Here is a 14,135-nt window from a genome sequence, read left to right on the forward strand (position 1 = left end):
ATGATGCTACAGATTGGATGCTTGCATAAGGAAACCATCACTTTTCTGGTACTGGAGGGACCCACCGTGGACATCATCCTGGGATGCCCCTGGCTGAACCAACTCTCCCAGGAAGTCAGATGGGATCCCTGTGAAATTACTCGCTGGAGCGAGGCTTGTCACCTGAACTGTCTCTTTGCGGTTCTCAAACTGCTCTCGGCCCCTGTTAACCCCCAAATTTGTTCCACACTTGTCGAAAGTCCTGAACCTCAGGATGTACCCTCGATCCCATCTGACTACGTGGCGTTCCAGGATATCTTCAGCAAACAGGCAGCCACCCGTTTGCCCCCACATCGGCCATGGGACTGTGCATCCGACCTGCCCCAAGGATTCATTCAGCCTTCCACTTCACCCACCACTTCTTCTTAGTGGGAAAGAAGGATGGAGGCTTGAGGCCCTGCATCGATTACTGCGCCCTGAACTCGCAAACAGTGAAGTTGCCGTATCCACTTCCCTTGGTCCCGGCAGCCCTGGAGGAACTCTGTGGAGCTCACAACTTCACCAAGTTGGACCTGTGGAGCACGTACAACTTCATTCACATCCGGGAAGGCCACAAGTGGAAGACAGCTTTCATCACTGCATCAGGCCACTACGAATACCGGGTATTGCCATATGGCCTAGCTAACTCCCCGTCCATCTTCCAGGGGTTCATGAACGAGGTTTGCCGGGAGTTCCTCCATCCTTCAGCCTTCAGCATGGCCCTGATCCTTCGTCACCCCGACCCGCAAACACCATTCGTTGTGGAGGTAGATGCATCCACCACCGGAGTAGGGGCCGTGCTGTCCCAGTATCATGGAGAGCCTTCCCGTCTTCATCCTTGTGCATTCAACAACAGAGAACTACTGGCCATCAAGTTAGCTCTGGAGGAGTGGCCCCAACCACAAGAACCTCTAGTATTTGCGGAGTCAATCCCCGTCAAGCACGCTGGGCACTCTTCCTCACTAGATTTAATTTCACCATCACCTTTCGCCCCAGAGACCGCAATGTGAAGGCCGACTCCCTCTCACATTTCCACTCCCCTGATGTGCCCGCTGAACCTGAGTCTATTCTCTCTCCAGCCTTAGTGGTCAGTCCCATTCAGTGGGACATCACTGAGCGCATCCATACCGCAACTCACGCCGATCCTGCTCTGCTGGGAGGCCCAGTAGGGAAGACTTGCGTCCCAGCATCCCAACGGCAATCCCTTCTGGGCTCAGTACACGATCTACCAGGCTCTGGACATCCAGGCAGCCAGCGAACTCTCTCGCTCCTCCAAGCTCTCGGTTCTGGTAGCCCAGTATGACCCAAGACGTCATCCGGTACATCCTCAGCTGCTCAGTCTGTGCCATGTCCAAGACTCCTCGTCAACTCCCGGCAGGCAAGCTGGTCCCATTGCCCGTGCCACGGAGGCCCTGGTCACACATTGGTGTAGATTTCGTCACCGATAGACGATACCTTCTGGATACCTTCTGGGCATAGATCATTGAATCTGATTAGACTGTTAGCATCTCGCTCAAAAATGACCAAAGTGTTTCTATATTTTTCCTATTTAAAACTTGACTCTTCTGTAGTTACATCGTGTACTAAGACCGACGGAAAATGAAAAGCTGTGATTTTCTAGGCCGATTTGGCTAGGAACTATACTCTCATTCCGGTGTAATAATCAAGGAACTTTGCTACCGTACTATGGGTGCAGCAGGTGCAATGATATTACGTAGCGCCTGAAAATAGGCTTATTGGAAGTTACCTAGCTGGGACTATTTTCAGGCGCTGCGTAATGCTCTGCTATTTGCCTTTGTAATGTTGTGTCAACATTGTAAAAGTTGAAAGTCAACTCAATTAGATATACATCTCTATCTTAGACATCTCTCTCATAAACACACACACACACACACACACGCACAGCTAAACAGCTCCTATCTAACTCTGCAAACATAAGGCGCAGTGTACGGCCTCACTGTCAGTAATGTATGATGGCTGACTGTATATACTCAAGTTTAAAGAGGGTCCTCCCTGTTCCGCTTTCACTCTTAGGAGGGGTGTATTTCTCAGCTTTGAGTCATTTGCTTTCTGGAACAAAGATACACATTATTTGAATGATGTTAACTTTTGCTTTCGGTTATGTGTTGAGCTTATAAGGTTATGTGTTGAGCTTAATTCATTTATTTTTATTTCACAGAAATGCTGTGTGAGAATATATTGGGGTTGTCGTGAAATTTGGAAATTTGACATCTTGCAGTATAACATGCAATATTTATTTCATTTAAAAATATATATATTTTTAATGCATAAAGTTTATTTTAAATCAGAGCATGTGTAATATTTGTTCTTAAAAGTAATAATTCACAGTATAGCACCAATTATAATTGACTAGTGATGAGTTGAAGAGTTGCTTAAAATGGTCAAAAACTCAAAAGACATGGTCACGAGTAACAGTACCTAACATACAGACATTTGTTTATACATTCCTATAAAGTTTAACTTAAAATAATGATGTTGGTTTAAAACATATATATATAGATATATTATCATTATGCATCAGCTACCCATTGAATCCTTATCATAAGTCATGGCAAGAGTTGCTTAAAATGGTCAAAAACTCAAAAGACATGGTCACGAGTAACAGTACCTAACATACAGACATTTGTTTATACATTCCTGTAAAGTTTAACTTAAAATAATGATGTTGGTTTAAAACATATATATATAGATATATTATCATTATGCATCAGCTACCCATTGAATCCTTATCATAAGTCTTGCAATAAGTGACATGACATGTGGCCAAGTATGGTGACCCATACTTGGAATTAGTGCCCTGCGTTTAACCCATCCAAAGTGCACACACACAGCAGTGAACACACACACACACACACCGTGAACACACACCCGGAGCAGTGGGCAGCCATTTATGTTGCGGCGCCCGGGGAGCAGTTGGGGGTTCGGTGCCTTGCTCAAGGGAACCTCAGTCGTGGTATTGAAGGTGGGAGAGAGCACTGTACATTCACTCCCCCCACCTAGCACCAATTATAATTGACTAGTGATGAGTAGTTGAAGAGTTGCTTAAAATGGTCAAAAACTCAAAAGACATGGTCACGAGTAACAGTACCTAACATACAGACATTTGTTTATACATTCCTATAAAGTTTAACTTAAAATAATGATGTTGGTTTAAAACATATATATATAGATATATTATCATTATGCATCAGCTACCCATTGAATCCTTATCATAAGTCTTGCAATAAGTGACATGACATGTGGCCAAGTATGGTGACCCATACTTGGAATTAGTGCCCTGCGTTTAACCCATCCAAAGTGCACACACACAGCAGTGAACACACACACACACACACACACACACCCGGAGCAGTGGGCAGCCATTTATGTTGCGGCGCCCGGGGAGCAGTTGGGGGTTCGGTGCCTTGCTCAAGGGAACCTCAGTCGTGGTATTGAAGGTGGGAGAGAGCACTGTACATTCACTCCCCCCACCTACAATCCCTGCCGGTAATAGACTTGAACACGCAACTTTTGGGTCACGAGTCCAACTCTCTAACCATTAGGCCACAACTTCCACGCCCTATAGAATAAGAAGCGAATGTCTCTGCAGTAGATGATGGCTGGACAAATTTCGACACGCCACCGACGCCACTGTCATGACACAGGCATGGATGTATTTGGTGAGATCACACTTCACACCCTTATTCTCAACAGTAGGACGACTGTAGCTCAATAGTCAATTAATCATGTCTACCGCCCGACAGATTTGAAGAAACCAATGATGTCATGATATCGGATGTTGACATAGCATACTTCAAAATACTACTTGCATGATCTCATTGAAACACATAAAAAATCTTTTGTTTGCAAGAAAGACATGCTCAGGATATCAATTTGAATGATTTATGTTTGGTTAATGGGTGTTTACTGAATACAAATGGAAACAGTTATATGCACGTATAATTGACTTGGCACCTCATCTGACAGCTGAAATCCACACAGCGAATACGCTTAAAGGAATATTCCGGGTTCAGTACATGTTAAGATCAATCGACAGCATTTGCGGCATAATGTTGATAACCACAAAAATGTGACTTATTCTTCCTCTTATAATAGCCAAAATGGTTGGAAGTTAAAATATATTATATTCAAATGTATACTCACAAGACATAAACAATATGTATGTTGATATAATTGTAGTTTGAAAAGTTATTTTTCAATTGATTTATTATCCAACTTTTTTGCTATGACAAAAAAGTCAAAAACAAAAAAGTTTTTTGGTTTTTGATAAAAACAGACATAAAAATTACAGCTCAAATAATACACATTATGTAATAGAAGAATTTGTGTTTTTTGTAAAATATAAAAAATTGGCCCCATTTACTTTCATTGTCGTATTTTATTAATTAATTAATTTGTTTATTTACTTTACCTGAAAAGGAGGGACAAGTCAGCCACAAGTTTGTTTTTGAGAAACAACATTATGCCACAAATTTTTTTGAATGACTTGAATTACCTTGGTCTGAATCCAAAAGTTTTGTTGTGGTGATTTTTGTCCCCCACCTTGTTACACTTGGTGTTGGTCAAAAAAGATTTAACTTTATAAAATTGTTTAGAAATCTCTCATTATGCTATATTATTACCAAATCTTGGATTCAATCTTTTTATCATGTTGATTTCTTTCGAATTAGAACAGGTTTTGCTTTTCTTTGTTTTGTTTTGTTTTTGGAACTTATTGTTCGTAGGCCTCATGATCTAAGCTAATATATGCACCTCCGTTTTTGAGTGACCCAAATTGCCTAAGTTAGTTTTGCAGCACAGCACAGCACAAGGGTTGAACTGCTTTATTCCCATACACCCTGATCTTAAAAGTGGTCTCTGTCTCATTTATTTGATAAATATAAGCTGTAATCATACTGTTTAGTGTAATTATTTTTTCATTTGACCTTGCATGGAGAGCTATTTCTACCAGAAAGACTCAGGAGGTGAACATAGAACTCCAAAGTATTTATTTAAAAAACCAGCATTAAGTCTTCCTAGTAGAACTTGCGCTGACGCTTCCATTTCTAACACCCTGATAGGAAAGTGTAGTTTAGCACTAGACTTGCAATGATATATTAACCAAGACAGTGCCCTGAGATGGTTTCTTTAGCATTAACAGATGTTTAAGATAACATGTCATGAACTGTTTTCTCATTCTTTCTTGCGAACCGCTACTTCGCAGAGCACCGAAATTGGCACATCTTTTTTTTTTTCCCCAACCTTCACCCTAACACTTTGACAGCAAGCCAACAGACTGACAAAACTGGGCTTTTATATTCCTCGTGTTGAGTGCCGATTGGCTAAATCTAATTGTAATATGTGACGTAGCATTAAGTCTTCCTAGTAGAACTTGCGCTGACGCTTCCATTTCTAACACCCTGATAGGAAAGTGTAGTTTAGCACTAGACTTGCAATGATATATTAACCAAGACAGTGCCCTGAGATGGTTTCTTTAGCATTAACAGATGTTTAAGATAACATGTCATGAACTGTTTTCTCATTCTTTCTTGCGAACCGCTACTTCGCAGAGCACCGAAATTGGCACATCTTTTTTTTTTTCCCCAACCTTCACCCTAACACTTTGACAGCAAGCCAACAGACTGACAAAACTGAGATAAAGCACGGATGTGTAGCTTCTAAAAAGAGAAAAAGGATTTTAGGTTACAGTAATCGTAACTTTTTAATGATAAAACTTTAGAAACTTTATCAGTTTTCTCTGTCACATTTTTGTGGTCAGATTTATTTTTCACATAAATTCTTCCTCTCATTATCTTCAGCCCACATTATTTCTTCATGGGAAATGCTCTCTTACCTTAGTCCTGTCATGCAACAAATGAAAGCGAAATGTCAAGCATTCTTTGGTTAATGAGACATGTATTTGCCGACTTGATGTAATCAAAACTCAGATGTTTACCAAATTACTCCTGATGGTTCTTTTAAACAACCAAAGCACTGATATGTAAACATTTGCACAGACGCCTCTGTCTCCTAAAAAGTTACACATTTGCACATTCCCATTGACCACAAATAAGACACATTTACTGAAGACAAAGCCACCTGGCTATGAGTTTCTTCCTTCTGCATCTGATTTTGCATCTGAGTTTGACGCAATCATATATGCAATCACACTGAGATTTATATGTCCTTGATGGTAACAGACACATCAAGGCCTCCACCCGCCAACAAAAAAGCCCTCCCAGCTGAATGTAGCTCAGTGTGAATGAATGTAATGAGTATCTCTTAGGGTTTATAGTATTTCGCCTGAGACATACCAGCACAGCTATGTCATTCGGCTAGACGGCTTGTAAGCAGACACATTGTACTTACAGAGAAGAGTGTCATCATGATCATAATATTCAGTAAGTAGTAAGTAAATATTTAGCAACACATTGCCCAAAACAACATGCAATACGCTTATTATAGGGACAATCTTTTTAAGCAACCTGGGTTTGATGTTTTGCACAATAATGGCAGTTCACTTCTTGAAGAGACAAAAATATGTTTGTGTACTATATTTATATTGACCATTCAAAATTCTTTGGTAACTTTGGCACCAAAGCGGCATTTATTTGATCAAAAATTCAGTAAAACAAACATACTGTGAAATATGATTTCAGTATTATTTAATTAATTAAAAAAAAAAAAAAAAATTCAATAAATAATTTTTTTTCTGTGATGTAAACCTGAATTTCCAGCTTTTTTTATTTTTTTGAAAGCAGATAAATGCACCAAAGCGGCATTTATTTAATCAAAAATTCAGTAAAACAAACATACTGTGAAATATGATTTCATTATTATTTAATTAATTAAAGAAAAAATAAATAAATAAATTCAATAAATTATTTTTTTTCTGTGATGTAAACCTGAATTTTCAGCATCATTACTCCAGTCTTCAATGTCACATGATCCTTCAGAAATCATTATAATATGCTGATTGTTTTATTATTATCAGTGTTGAAAACAGTTGTGCCACTTCATATTTTGGGGAAACTGTAAAGTTTGTATTTTTCAACTTTTTCTTTCTAATATACTGGTTTGCTGCTCAAGAAACAGTTCTTATTATTATCAATGTAAAAAAAGAAATCTGCTTAATATTTTGTGAAAACCATGATATATATTTTTCAGGATTCTATAGAAAATTCCTCAGCATCTATTTTAAATAATTTTTTATATAATTCCATTATTTTAAATAAATAAATAGATTTTTATAGTCTTTACGATTGCTTTTGATAATATTAATGCATCCTTAAATAAATATATTAATTTCTTTTAAAATATTGTTCTGACCCCAAATTTATTAACAGTGTATTATATTATTTTCTATATTTCTACATTATATTTTTAATATACTACAAATAGAATACACAAATATATAATTGTATACATAAGTAAATATAGATAAGTAAATATAAATAAAATGATTATACAGTAAAATATATACAGTATATATATATATATATATATATATATATATATATATATTTTCCCCCACTCTCTATATATAGCTCTCAGATTAAAATAAAAAATAAATCTATATGCAACACAAATATAAATATATAAAAAAATACAAATAAATTCAAATAAATAAATGAATACTTAAAAATATTTGCATGGGCAAGAACATTTATATTTTCTAAAAAAACAAATAAATATATATAAAAAAAATATATATAAAAAAATATATATAATATATATATATATATATATATATATATATATATATATAATTTCCCCCACTGTCTAAATGTAGCCATCAGTAATAAAACCTAGGAGACTTGCCAATATCTTTGCTTTAATAAATGATTCCTTCAATCATACTGCACATCCCGGGATGCCTGTGCAGATAAGAGTGAGGGGAGTCTGTGCATATTCATGCTAGGCCAAACAGGGAGAGACTCTCCTGTCTTTTCTACAGAACTTAGATGGTCTCTCTCTGGGAATTTGTGTTCTCCTCAGTATTTGTAATAATACCAATCTGTATTTGCAGCATTCTTCCCCTGTGCCCCATAAGGAGTAAGTTATTTAATTTTGCCTCAGAGTGCTGTGGGCGGAGCAGAGGGATTTGCAGTAGCACCAAAATCCCTTTTTTGGTCATATCTGTGCTAGGCGAGATCAGAGGCCAGTGAAGACTATGAAGTTGTTCACATCGAATCATCATAACTGTTCAACCCTCAACCTTGTGCTGTTTGGCTTGCGCCTCCGTACGGCTGGAATTTTAGATCTGGACCAAGCAGAAAACTTCTGAAATAAACCTCCTACACAGCCTCTGCTTGTTACATCCTCTTGTTATTTGTGTCATGAGGCTGCTGTAAAGCTTTCCAGATGTTATTTTCTAATTAAAGTGTAGTCTGAACGTCTTTTTATAACCCCTCTGACAGAACTGATTTTAATTAAATTACAACACTGCACAAAAAAACAGAATTGGCTTTTTTTGCTTTCATATTGTAACTCTAGCTTATCTTGATGACCCTGGTCAAGTCTATAAAGATAACACAATCTCTTTTTTAATGAAGATATCCATTGAAGTTTTCCATAGAGTGTCATAGGCAGCCAATGAGAAAGAGAGAGAGATACATATGTGTAAAAAAAAACGATAGATATAAATATTTACAATAGTAACTGATAATGGCCTGGAATGTAAATGAGGATGTGCTGACAGCTAATCAACACCACAGTTTAAACACCAACATCATGGGTCAAGTATTTGTAAAGGAGGTCACTGTGGGGTAAAGGACACTTGTGAGACATAAACACACTTGAAGGAATATGAGGAACTCCAAACGACAGCTACTTATCATTAACACCAAGGAAGTCACCAACTATTTAAGACTGGAAGGGGGCCAAATGTAAATGTTATTGGAATAATGAACCCAGTAATGATATTTCTGTCATTATTTGTTCATGTCGTTCCAAACCCAGGCTATTTTAGTCTGTGGAATACAAATGGAGAAATTTTGGAGAATCTGTTTTGGGGAAACTATCCTGGTTGTGTTCCCATCGTTTTGACCCAGACAGGATTGTCTTTTTACCGAAAATGCTAGTTAATGTTATCATATTGGACTAAAATATTCTGACGTTGCTCACACAGGGTATAGCACCTTGGAGGATTTTTCCCAACTTCACTCTTGAAAATAAAGGTTCTTTATTGGCATCAATGGTTCTATAAACAACCTTAAACATCCATGGAACCTTTCAAATGCATATAGGGTTCTTTATAGTTGAAAAACTCGTTTTCTTTCAATTAGTACAAGTGTTGCATTTCTTCTTAGAACTGATTGATCGTTGACCTCATTTGATCTAAGCTCATGAACATTATGCATGCTGCCAAAATTATTCACAAATAATATGTTTTACTCGAAAACTGGTGCATAAGCTCAGATCAATGGGGCCTACAAGCAAACCTTTCTGTCCCAAAAAGAAATACGAATCCTGTTCATATTACAAGTTGACAAAAATATTTAATCCAATATTTGGATGTAAAATATAGCAATCATTTTTGACGGGGAACAGCAAATTACGTAAAGGATTTTCAGCACAGCAAGGTTAAGAATCGGTCATTGAAACATGATCAACCACTAATCGCACTTAATCTTGCTTGCTTAGTTATGTCATAGGGTACCGATATAAAGGTGAGTTGAAGTTCACAAGGTACATTTCTGAAGCCATTCAAAGTAAGCCGCTTTTGTTTTGATGGGTGATGGATTTGAATGACGTAAGTTAAACAGAGTCAGTAGTTCAACTCTGTCACCACGCCATCAATATGGGCAGCTAAAATAGTACTGTCATCCACCATCATATTTAATGCAAGTAACGTACTACGATGCTGTAATCTTAATGCTTTTTAAAACTTTAGATTGAAAGATGTGAGTCATATTAAATGACAGTGTTAGTCACAAGATCAGGAAGAAGGCATAAACAGAAATGAGCAGATTTGACATTTGACTAATGTATGACAGCTTGTCAGATGTCTTATGAAATAAATTAAGTGTTACATCTCCGAACCCTTCCTCATTGTTGCCTCTGTGGCCCTACACTCCTCTGCTAAACTGCACAAATATCCTCCTCCTTTTTTACTCTCTAAATGGTCGTAATAAGAAGAATTGACGGCTGTACAAACATAAGCCTGGAAAGCGGAATATTTTTATCTTGCTTTGTTGTAAAACCATATTTTTATTTGACCCCAGAGCAGTATCAAAATTATTATTTTTTTTAGAGATATATTTTCTGAAGTGAATTTGAGTTAGGTCTAAATGCCTAACCCCTAAGTACGAGCTATAATAAACAGTGTTGCATGCCTTAGCAAACACCACTAGTTATTTAGAGATTTCCTGGGCTGTACAAAACATTAAAAAAAGATCTGTTTTTTGTTTAGGGCGTAGGGTAGGTAGACTTGCAGCTTAAATTAGGGTACTTTAGACATGTGGATGGTCCATTCAGTTCTCTTCAAATGAGCATTATTTGTTCAGCGCTCTTCTAAATGATTTTAAAACGATGCAGCTGTATATGACGATGACAGGAAGCTGGTCAAACTGGTCACTTGAGACACTGGTTTCACAGTGACCTCTCATTAACCCTGTTTTTCTGAAGCCCTTTTATTGATGCACCTGGAACTTCCCCACACCCATTCAAAGTAAGTCTTCTGTGGAAAAGACCAACCTCAGCCCCTTTTTTCCATTGTTTGAAGCAATGGTAAAACAAACTATAAAGTTACAACACCGATTAATCAGAGGTAACAGTGCATTCCACCACAGAGGCTCTTAATAGGGAGCAGGAAAGTTTGGAGTAACCTGTGTTGTCTGTGTGCATGTATGTGCAAGTATTTAGTATTAATAAAAGTAGAAATAAAAAGTAGTAATATATTTAGTTATAACTATTACTTATAGTTATAATTTATATTTGAAAAGACTCATCAAGAATTTAAAAATTAAAATTGTTTAAATTGTTACATGTCACTTCTTTGTAATAATCTGTGATATTTCCTTTTTTCCCCAGTGTGTTTATTTTTATTTCCATTTATTTTCTTTGTAAGCCAAATGAGAAAAGGGTATTTTGTGTCCTTTTGATAATTCAGCTTATAACCAAGAATACAAACCAAGAGCCGGCATCTGTTTATCCCAGTGATTTTGTTTTGTAACTGTCAACTAGGAAAATTTATTTTATAGTTACTGCAAGTTGTAAACTCCCTTGAGTGTGGTTACTAAAATGCTGTATAATAATCTCAAGAAAATGAAGTACAATTTGAATGATGTGTAATTTTGGCTGAAGGGCTCCCTCCCACTACCGTTTTATATATAGCTCTCTGAATGAGCTCAATCTTTCTAAACTAGCATATGCTGAGTGACTCGTATTCCCTTATATACGTTGGCCAGAGTTTTGTTTCCATGTCACCACAGTCTGGTTTTGATTTGCTTTTGGTTGCCATGGTTATGCTGGTTAAAATTCCGTTGGGTTTTCCCCTAAATTAAAAACGGAGGTTGCCAAGATGGTTGGCTGCATGCTGTTTGCCACATTATACTCTGAATCTTAAACGCACATAGGAAAATCTAACGGCCATCTTGTGGTCTTTCATCAACACTTTTTTTCTTAAATACTTTTTGGAGATTTCGAGCTGCCCAGACCTGTTACTTATCATAAGTATCAGGTATTTGCTTCAGACCAAACTCACAAAAATGCAAGGATGGTCAAGAAAATTTCTGCATTTCATAACTATTTATAATTTATTTTTTGTTCTGAGACACTAACAAATGACGTTTCAAACCATTTTGACAATTAAACAGATAAAGTATAAGCAAATATACCATTGGGTATCATCACATAGCTGTACTTAGCATCTTTATGAATAGTTTAAACATTGCTATATCGTCAAAGTCTGCTTTGGAGGAAGAATGGGGTAATGCCCACCCAATTACACAAAAGCAAGCGTATGTTCAGGAAGGGGGAGTGTGGCTCAGGTTTTATGAAAGCCGCACCTGTGAGGGATATCTGGAGGTAATCTCCTGTCCGAGGAGAGCAGTCATGAGGAATGAGAGTTATGTGGGATTCAAAGGATCATATCACTCTCTCTCTCTTTATTGTTTCTGCTATGAACTCTTTCCCTATCCTGCTGTTGTTTCCTTCTTTTGACAGGAGCCTCTTCTAGGTACAAGTACGTATGAAGGAAAGTCAAATACGAGAGACTGGCGAAACTTTAAGCGACAGGCTGTGCGAGCTGAGTTATATCTCATAACCGGTCTTGTGAAATCAAATCTTTAATTAATGATGCTTGCTAAGGGTAATAAAATAGTAAGAATAGTACTATAGTAAGAAACCAGCTTGCAACCACCCAGAATCCCTAAGCAATCAAATGAATGTATTAGCAACAATATAGCAATATGTTTGAACAACATTACCAATAAGCAACCAGAAAGTAAGGACAGCGCTACAAACTAGCAACTAGTTTTGCATGGCCGAGCACCACTGTTTCTATAAAAATTTAAACTATCCAGTCTCTAATAGCTAATTTATGCAGTGACTACTTTGAAAATCTAAGGGGGTGTAATGGAAATAGAAAAAACCCATACAAGGGCATTTACGTGCATTCCAAGCGCCCTGTGAAGCATAAAAAACAAATATTGATGTGCAGTAGTGAGTCATTGTTCAGAAGGAATGCAGGACCATCCCAGAATTATGGGAAAACAGAGGATGTCCAATTAAAATGACTAATGCAAAAGGGGAAAAAAATGCAAATTCATGAGACTGTACAAAGTTGGTACCAAGATTTTAACACACTCAAGGATACATCTATATATAATTACTTGTTCAATTGCTGTTTTGCTGAAATACAGTGGCAACAAAAGCATTTTGTGTAACTGTCTGGACAGAATACAAATGAGTTTGAGTGGGCAGCGCAAAGTGGGATTCTTGTCATAGCATGTGACCTTAGCAGAAAAGTCTTTTTCTTTCTTCTATTTAACAAGGCATTGAAAAGAAGGACATCAGTGCATTCAAGTACAAATAATTACTTCAGACTGTGCATGTAAATAAGCTGAATAATTTTAGAACTCTAGATTTTGATTCAAAGGCTTAAACAGCTTTTTTAATACTCTACTGATGCAAATTTGAAGAAACTCTTGTATACTTTACAACACCACAGAGACTTCATCTAGGTCATTTTGGCCTGTGCGGATAATTTTGCAGTCCAGCTCCCCTTTTCCATCCACAAATGTCTGCGTTGACATCGTCATCTGCAAACCAACCGCCTTTTCCTCTGAATAGGCTTCTCCAGCCGTGACGAAGGAGGATTTGAGTGGAAACAGTGCTTCACAGTTAGCCGCAAATTCCCGCTTTTACAGGCCCACAGTGGAACATTCTATACTTAGTCCCTGTTCACTGCCACTTGGTCTTTTCGTTTTCAAATCAGTTCATGGGGTTCGCCTCCATATATCTGTATAAAACTGATACTAACATGTCCAAAGAAGTTGTAAATAAGTGGATATTTAACTTAAAAATAAGAAAATATGGCATGAAGCCTGGGTTACCAGTACCACACATATTGGTAATACCACCCTGCTAACTAAAAAAATACTTAAAAAAAAATTTTTTAGATTGTCTGTGAGAATGGTAGATTAAGATGCCAATGGATAAGCCTTCAGGCCTAAATGCTAAACACATCACAATTGTTCCCCTTCAGGAACTCGAGCTGCGTCGAGATCGCTTTGGGAACGCCCTTGCGTGACCTCGTTCTGAAGCACGTGTCAAATCCGTCCAATGGAGCAGCGAGACGTCACGAGCAGGGTGACGTAAGCACCAGAAAGCATAAAAGCGCATCCGGCCGGGCGCAAACCAGCTTCTGCTCTTCAGTAGCGCTCTGTGTATGTCTGTCTATTTACTGTTGTCTGTCCGCACAAGCACTCATATATATATAAAACAATGAGAAAGTCTATGGTGAGCGAACAGCAGTACAAACGCTGTGTGCCTCCCAGCCCATAATATCTGATGGCAGGGGATACACACAATTTGTGTGTCGTTTGTTTGGGAGCGGAGCATGCACGGTCAGCTCTCGAGGGGGCTGGTTGTCATGATTGCGAGCTGCTCTC

Source organism: Sinocyclocheilus grahami, unplaced genomic scaffold, assembly GCF_001515645.1.
Source record: "Sinocyclocheilus grahami isolate Dianchi unplaced genomic scaffold, SAMN03320097.WGS_v1.1 scaffold426.1, whole genome shotgun sequence".
NCBI lineage: Eukaryota > Metazoa > Chordata > Actinopteri > Cypriniformes > Cyprinidae > Sinocyclocheilus > Sinocyclocheilus grahami.